An 8073-nucleotide genomic window follows, 5' to 3' on the forward strand; every position below is an offset into this window, starting at 1 on the left:
GGACCCCACTTTCGGGAAGCCCCTTCAAAGAACCGGACTATCGGACTCATCACTGAGGGGAACACCAAGGAGGCAAGAGGATACTCGGGTGGTCTCTTTCAATGATCATTATACCTGTTTTTACATACCCGCATGCAGCCTGCCCTTGGATAGGACATGTCAAATAGTCCTATTTGTCTCTGACTAATGCATTAATTGTACACATATGCCTTGCCGCATTATCCAAATAACAATGGGAAATAGTATACAACCTCAGCTCCTTATTACTATCTTCATATTTTCCCTTGAATATTTATTCAATGTTGGATCCAAACTCTTTGGTACGATCTGTGCGCCAGGGGATTTCTATTGAGCCCCATAATATGGCAATAAAAGTCCGAACACTTTCAACAGTGCGGCACTCCGAACTTATAGCATTATATGCATCAGCTCCGAATCATGTCTTGGGTCAATAGTTGGGTTAGCCCGGCTCCCTTGTTTTGGTACCTTACGTTCCGTTACATCGGCTAAGGTAGCGCAGGGAGAACTACTGCGATTGTGTCCCAGTTCTTCCGGACGAGCACCTCAGTAGAGAAAGCCGAAAACTGACCGTCATGATGTGTTGAGAGCTGGCCGCTGTTCACGAGGTACTAAATCCTTAAAGATTTTTTCCGCTTAAGGCGAGGAATTGGCCTTGCCCGATTTAGGCGTGTATAGCGCCCCAGTTCGGCCTTCCGGATACTAGGGGCTTCGCCGAAATTTAAAAGTATAGACTTCTATGGCCAAGTGAGATTTATAAAGCCGAATAGTTCGATTGCCTTGTTCGCTGTGCTAAACACCTTCTTAAAGGACCAACAATTTGGTTAAAGAGTGTTTAGGTTTTCCACGAACACCCCAGTACTAGTTACAGGGGGGAAGAAGCCGACGACTAGCCTACTTTCAGATTTTGATAAACGGCCGCAGAGAAGGTAATATTTTAAATCAAACATAGCGTTATATAGCGCAAACAAACTCGTTCTCATATTACAAAGATGACACGAGTATATTCACTCAAAGATTATGTTCTAGGTACATTCATTTGCCACAAGATGAGCGCCTTTCATAACGCCATCATAATATTTTTCGGGGTAGCGATGCTCCTTACCCTCCGGGGGTCCATCCTTCACGAGCTTCTCAGCATCCAGTTTGGCCCAATGCATCTTCGCGCGGGCAAAGGCCCGTCGGTCACCCTCAATACAGACGGACTGCTTGATAACTTCTAGCCGTGGACAGGCATGCACCATCCGCTTTATCCGGCCAAAGTAGCTGCCGGGCAGGGGCTCGCCAGGCCACATCCGGACTATGACGTCCTTCATGGCCAGTTCGACCGCATTGTGGAGTTCGACCAATTGCTTCAGTTGGTCACTTAGAGGCATCGGGTGTTTGGTTTCAATGTATTGGGACCAGAACAACTTCTCTGTTGAGCTCCCCTCTTTAGCACGATAGAACTCCGCGGCATCCGAAATGCTGCGTGGCAGATCTGCGAATGCCCCTGGAGAGCTCTAAATTCGTGTAAGTAAAAGAAATGACTCCTCCACATGCTTGCTTTGCATAAAGAATGCCTTACCCTCCGCTATCTTCTTGGCCACCTAGATCTCCTGGAGGGCCTTCTGGGCTTCGGCCTTGGCGTCTGTCACGCTGTGGAGGGCCTTCGCAAGCTCAGACTCTTGCGTCTTGAATTCATGCTCCAAGGACTCGAACTTCTTGCCGAGCTCCTGGAGCTCTTGTTGTACCTCTCCTACCCGAGCATCTTGCTTCTCGCGCTCGGTGCGCTCCGTAGCCGCCTTGGCTTCGGCTGAGGACAACGCTTTCTTCAGGGCCGCCACTTCGGTCGCGGTTCCTATCAAAAACCATGATGCTTTTTGTTAGCATCATCAATTTTTTCTCCTCTATACGACACACGGACGGGGTTTCACTTACCTTTGTTCTCCTCAAGCTGCTTCTTCACGAGGTCGAGCTCTTCTTCGACCTGCCCCAGGTCGCGCTTGAGTCCGGCAACCTCAGCCATGCGCGCAGCGGCGATCAGCAGCAATGCCTGTTTGTTCACATAGATAAGTACTATTAGCTTCCTGTGGTTTTTTAGTTGACCCTCCGTTTGGCTTTTCCTCTCGAACACCAACCAGAGTGTCAGGGGCTACTGTCTATCGGGTGATATTTCCTCACACTTTTTCATTACTTACCTCAAAGCCTGTTAGTAGGCTGGTGCAGGCTTCGGTCAATCCGCTCTTGGCGAACCGAACCTTCTCAATCACCGTACTCATAAGAGTACGGTGCTCATCATCGATGGAAGCGCCTCGAAGCGCTTCCAACAAATTATCCGATGCCTCTGGCTGGGCGGAGGTCATCGGCACGGCCGGCTCGCTCTCCTTTGCGAGGGGCTTCCTACTGGAATCTGGAACCTTTGGAGGCTTCGGCACAGTAATCGGCTAGGAGCCAGACTTGCTGTGGCTCCCGTCAGCATAATTCATGGGGGTCTTACCCCCCATGCGACTGACGTCTGGGATTTTGCCTTGGGTCGTCTCCGGAACCATCACCTCCTGCTCTGGTATCCTTCGAGACAACACCTCGGTGTCATCCGCAGGTCGTGGGAAGGTGGCCGTCGGGAGTGAATTCATCTCCGACTCGCCCAGAGACTCCTTCGAAGAGGACACCCCGAGATTGGACCCGCCGGACTGCATATACGTGTTCGGCGTTATTACAAGCCTTGAGATCAAAGTTGCACGAAAAATTATTATAGAATGCGGGTACTTATGACCTCGCCCGAGGCTTGCCCCTAGGCAGCCACTCCTCGTCGCTATAAGCAGCGGTAGTGGAGTGATCTGGAAGGGACACCTTTCCCTTCTTCGGTGTCCCGGCCTCCCCCAACGGGGCGGCCTTCCTCTTCTTCTCCTCCCCAGTATGGGGAGGGGAATTTCTTCGTGTTTCCCCCCGTGGATGATGAGTCTATCACGGCCCTACGCCGGAGACCTTTTCTGGTCCCCGCGGCCGCCTTCTTGGACCCTTCGGCCCCCTCAGTTGAGGCGGCCTTCCTTTTTCTCTCCTCCCCTTCGTGGGAGGAGTGCGCCTCGTCATCCTCTGGCGAGGCGTCTGGTGCGGCCTCGCGCCGGAGACTCTTCCTGGTCCCCGTAGCCTTCTTTTCGACCCTTTTCTCCGGCACCTTGTAAGGTGCCGGAACCAGCATCTCCGCTAGGAGCGCATCTGCTGGATCCTCGGGCAGCGGAGCCGGGCAGTCGATCCGCTCCGCCATCTCCACCCAATCCTGTTTGGTCAGCATGGTGACTTAAAAATCCTCCCACGAATGTACTGTAGAAGGAACATCTTGTGATAGTCAGAGAACTTACCGGATTGGCGAGGCGCTTTGCGCTGAGTCCACGGTCCTCGGAAAGGGGGGAGGAGCTTCGCTGGTCTTGAACAGTACCCTCCAGACGTCTTTGTGCGTCGTGTCAAAGAGTTCCGACAGCATCTGGTGTTCGACCGGATCGAACTCCCACATATCGAATGCCCGTCTTTGGCACGGGAGAATCCGACGAACGAGCATGACCTGAACCACGTTGACAAGCTTGATCTTCTTGTCCCTCATACTTTTGATGCATGTCTCTAGTCCGGTCAGCCTCGTGGGTTCGCCCCAGGCCAGGCCCTTCTTTTCCCAAGAAGTGAGCCGCATGGGGATTCCGAATCTGAATTTGGGGGCCGCCGCCCAATTGGCGTCGCGCGGCTCGGTGATGTAGAACCACCCAGATTGCCACCCTTTCACGGTCTCCACGAAGAAGCCGTTAAGCCATGTAACGTTGGGCATTCTACCCACCATGGCGCCTCCGCACTCCGCCTGTTGGCCGCTCACGATCTTTGGCTTCACGCAGAAGATTTACAATCACAGGTCGAAATGGGGCTTGATGCAGAGGAAGGCCTCGCACATGACGATGAACGCCGAGATGTTGAGGACGAAATTTGGGGCTAGATCGTGAAAATCTAGCCCATAATAATACATGAGCCCGCGGACAAACGGGTGGAGTGGAAATCCTAGTCCGTGGATGAAATGAGGGAGAAATACTACTCTCTCCCGAGACTTTGGGGTGGGGGTGATCTGCTCCTCTGTCGGAAGCCTGTGTGCGATGCTCTCGGCCAGGTATCCGGCCGCCCGAAGCTTGGTAATGTCCTCCTCTGTGACAGAGGATGCCATCCACTTGCCTCCCGCTCCGGACATGCTGCGGTCCTACGGAGAAGGTGAGAACTTGGGCGCTGGGGCTCGAGAGTGCGAGAAGGAGGAAAAAGGCGTGGGTGAAGACGGGAGATCCTTGTCCCTTTATAAAGACGGTGCAGAATGTGCACCCCCCCACTTGCCTCTCGAAATCATTTATTTTCCAAGCGCCTCGATTGATGGCGCTGGTTGGGTTACCCATACCCGTATTGATGGAGATCTCGCGATAAGGGGACATGATCTCTGCTTTGACAAGACATGCCAAAGAAACTGCCTCGCGATGTGTGCGGGAGCTGGTTGTGAAAAGCGGTTCGAATAATGACCGGACCATGGCGCGCTGTCACGTTGTGAAGAGTTGTCAGCAGTTTAGATTTGTGAAATATTATTCTCTCTACGGTGGTATATGGAATTTTTGTTGCAGAGACGGACATGGTCCTTGTGTTCGGAATTTATCTTGGAGTATTCGGAGATGGAACCCGCCTCGCAATGCCGAAGACAATCTACGCGCCGGACTCATCGTCATTGAAGCCTGGTTCAGGGGCTACTGAAGGAGTCCTGGATAAGGGGGTATCCGGACAGCCGGACTATATACTTTAGCCGGACTGTTGGACTATGAAGATACAAGATTGAAGACTTCATCCCGTGTCCGGATGGGACTCTCCTTGGCGTGGAAGGCAAGCTTGGCAATTCAGATGTAGATCTCCTTCTCTGTAACCAACTCTGTGTAACCCTAGCCCTCTCCGGTGTCTATATAAACCGAAGGGTTTAGTCCATAGGACACAACAACAATTATACCATAGGCTAGCTTCTAGGGTTTAGCCTCTCTAATCTCGTGGTAGATCAACTCTTGTAATACTCATATCATCAAGATCAATCAAGCAGCAAGTAGGGTATTACCTCCATCAAGAGGGCCCGAACCTGGGTAAACATCGTGTCCCCAGTCTCCTGTTACCATTAGCCTTAGACGCACAGTTCGAAACCCCCTACCCTAGATCCGCCGATTTTGACATCGACAGGGGAGGGGGGGGGGAGGGGTGCGGAGTGTGCCTGCCTATGAACTAGTCCTGGGTAGATGACACCGTCGTAAAAGGAAAGCGGGTGCGTCAGTGCTGGTTGCGGAGGTCCGACAAATCCTATGTGTCGGCCGGAGATGTACAATGGCGGTGTCGGAGGAGGAGGGTGCGGATCCAAAGCAAGGGGAAAAGGGGTGTATTGGAAGATAATGGGACCGGGAGTGGGGATTTAGTGGGCCGGGTTGTTGGAGTCCTACATGGCTGCTGTCCGGAATACCATAATGCCCGCCAAATTTGTTTTCACTTTGCGGAAAAGAGTGTGTCTAGACCGCTCGACAGAGCAATACATGCCCGCATTGGATGACAAAACAAGTCGGATAATTGCAAACGGATTGAGAGGCGGCGTTGGAGATACCCTTACTCTATCCTTTCTGGGTTCATCTACAAAGATTACTAAGAGTTCACAACAACTGTACTTTGCCAAATTTAAGTACGTTGCTCAGCAATCACCAGAGAGAATAAAAACCAAGCAAAATGTAGTGTTTGTTAAGTGAGCAGGCACACCGGCCAAAAAAAAAGTTAGTAGGCAGAACGCCAGTATCACACATCGACACAACAGTTTGGCTGAACACACATCCGTAACCTGTCTGTTTCCCTTTTTCTGTACGTCCCTCTCACGACTCATCGCTGAGTCAGACGCATGAGGACATGATTCATCATGGCTTGGCGCGTTGGTTGGTGTCGAGCGTCGACATACAGCCAACGATGTGCACCGTCACTGTTTTGCAGCCCGTGACTCGGCGAGTATGCAGCAACAGCTATCGTATACGACCTCTTTTTGGTTGTTGTAAGCAAAAATCAGCGACTCGCAAGCCAATCGTTTTCCTCCTATCCCTGGCGGTTGGAACCCTGGCCGCCGCCAGGAGACCCAATCTTTCAGCTCTGTCCTCCGGCGGCTCTCCTCCACCGGCGACCTCGACCGTTGGTGCTGAGGAGGTCGCCGGATTCACACGTATGGATCGTATTTACTCCTTCGTAGTTTAGATTTTTAGGCTGTTCATCGTCTTTGTTTCGGCGACGACGATGACAGCGTTGAATAAAGATTCTTCGGATCCTTGACAAGGCCATCGGTCCTATGGTTAGGGATGGATTTGAAAATCAATCTGTTCAAGCAAGGATGGCGTGACGGCGGCGGCATCCTCGTGGTGGACCTGTGTCCTCGGGCCCGCCATTGTGACGACGTTTGCTCCAACGTCGGCGCGGAGCTTGGGAGGTAGTTCAGGAGCGGATGCAGATTGTGGTCTGCATCGACGACATCTGAAAGATGGAACATGTGCTGTGTTCGTGGTTCGTGGATGGCAGGTATGATTTCCTTCTGCGACGTCTTAGTCGCGGTGGGGTGCCAGATCTGGAGTTCGATGACGTGCCCAGGGTGTTGGCCCGGTCTGATTCATTCAACGGTAAGGGCTTCACTTTTGGTGAGGCACCTTGGAGGTCCGCAAAGCTGCATATCAGCGATGGAGCCGCGTCGAGCTCGGCTGAGGAGGTGATCCATCATTCTTTTCTTTGGTGGCTGCTGTCGTGATGCCGGAGGCAGGTGATGGGCGTTGATTTCAAGCTCAGAAATGTTCTGCTATCTTTTCAGTTTTGTCTTGTCGGTTCTTACGTGACTTGTACTTTAATTTTTATGATATGAATGAGACTAGTAGATAAAGGGGCTTTTGTCCCGGTTGGTAAGGCCCTTTAATCCCGGTTTTTGAACCGGGACTAAAGGGTCGTTACTAATGCCTCTCCCATTTAGTCCCGGTTCTTAAACGAACCGGGACTAAAGGCCGCGGCCACGTGGAGCTCACCCTTTAGTCCCGGTTGGTAACACCAACCGGGACTAAAGGAAGTTTTACGATTTTTTTTCAAATTTTTTTTAATTTTTTTTATTTTCAAATTTCTGAATTATTTTAACCTCTAATCTCTAATCACCACCCCTCATCACTGCTCAATTTATCCTCTAATCTCTAATCATCCCTCATCATTCCAAATCATCTAACTTCCCGAATGGTCACCCATCCTCCCACTCCCCCAGCCTGAGCACGCTTAACTTCCGGGTTCTATTCTCCCTCGTTTCCAAGTCTGCACTTGTTGTTTTCCTCACAATAGTAAGATGTCAATCCTATTAACCTTCAGGAATTTTGAAGTGAGACATTTCACTGTTTGAGTTTGAAACTATTGTTTTAAAAAACAATAATTATTAAGTAACACTAATATTTCTTGAATAATTAGTTTGACCATTATTTGACCACAGTTTGACTATTGTTTGACCACAGTTTGACCATTGTTTGACCACAGTTTGACCAGATTTGACCAAAATTCAAAATAAGTGAAATAATTATTTAGTAACACTAATATTGTAGAATAATTAGTTTGACCATTGCTTGACCACTGTTTGAATTTTTTTCGATTTTTTCCACTCTAGATCTAAAAGGCCCGTAACTTTTTTTCTATTAGGTTTTTGAGGATTTTGAAAATTTTTAACAAAGTTCCCCCGTTAAATTTGGATGTAACTTTTCGAGTAGATGATTTTTCATATAAAAAACTTTTTCATCCGAGTTAGTATGCAAAAGTTATGCCCATTTTTACAAGTTCTCGAGAGATTTTGCAAATAAAGACGAAATTCATATTTGCAAATTTTCCCAACAACTAGACCACATATCACATGAGAAACTTATTTTCTTTTATTTTTTGACATTTTCATCATTTTCTTTTATTTTTTTAAACTGAAAAGGCGATCCAGGGGGGTAGAGTTTGAAAATGGGACCTTTAGTACCGGTTCGTGCCATGAACCGGTAC

This window comes from Triticum aestivum, chromosome 2B (genome assembly GCF_018294505.1).
Source record: "Triticum aestivum cultivar Chinese Spring chromosome 2B, IWGSC CS RefSeq v2.1, whole genome shotgun sequence".
Lineage (NCBI taxonomy): Eukaryota > Viridiplantae > Streptophyta > Magnoliopsida > Poales > Poaceae > Triticum > Triticum aestivum.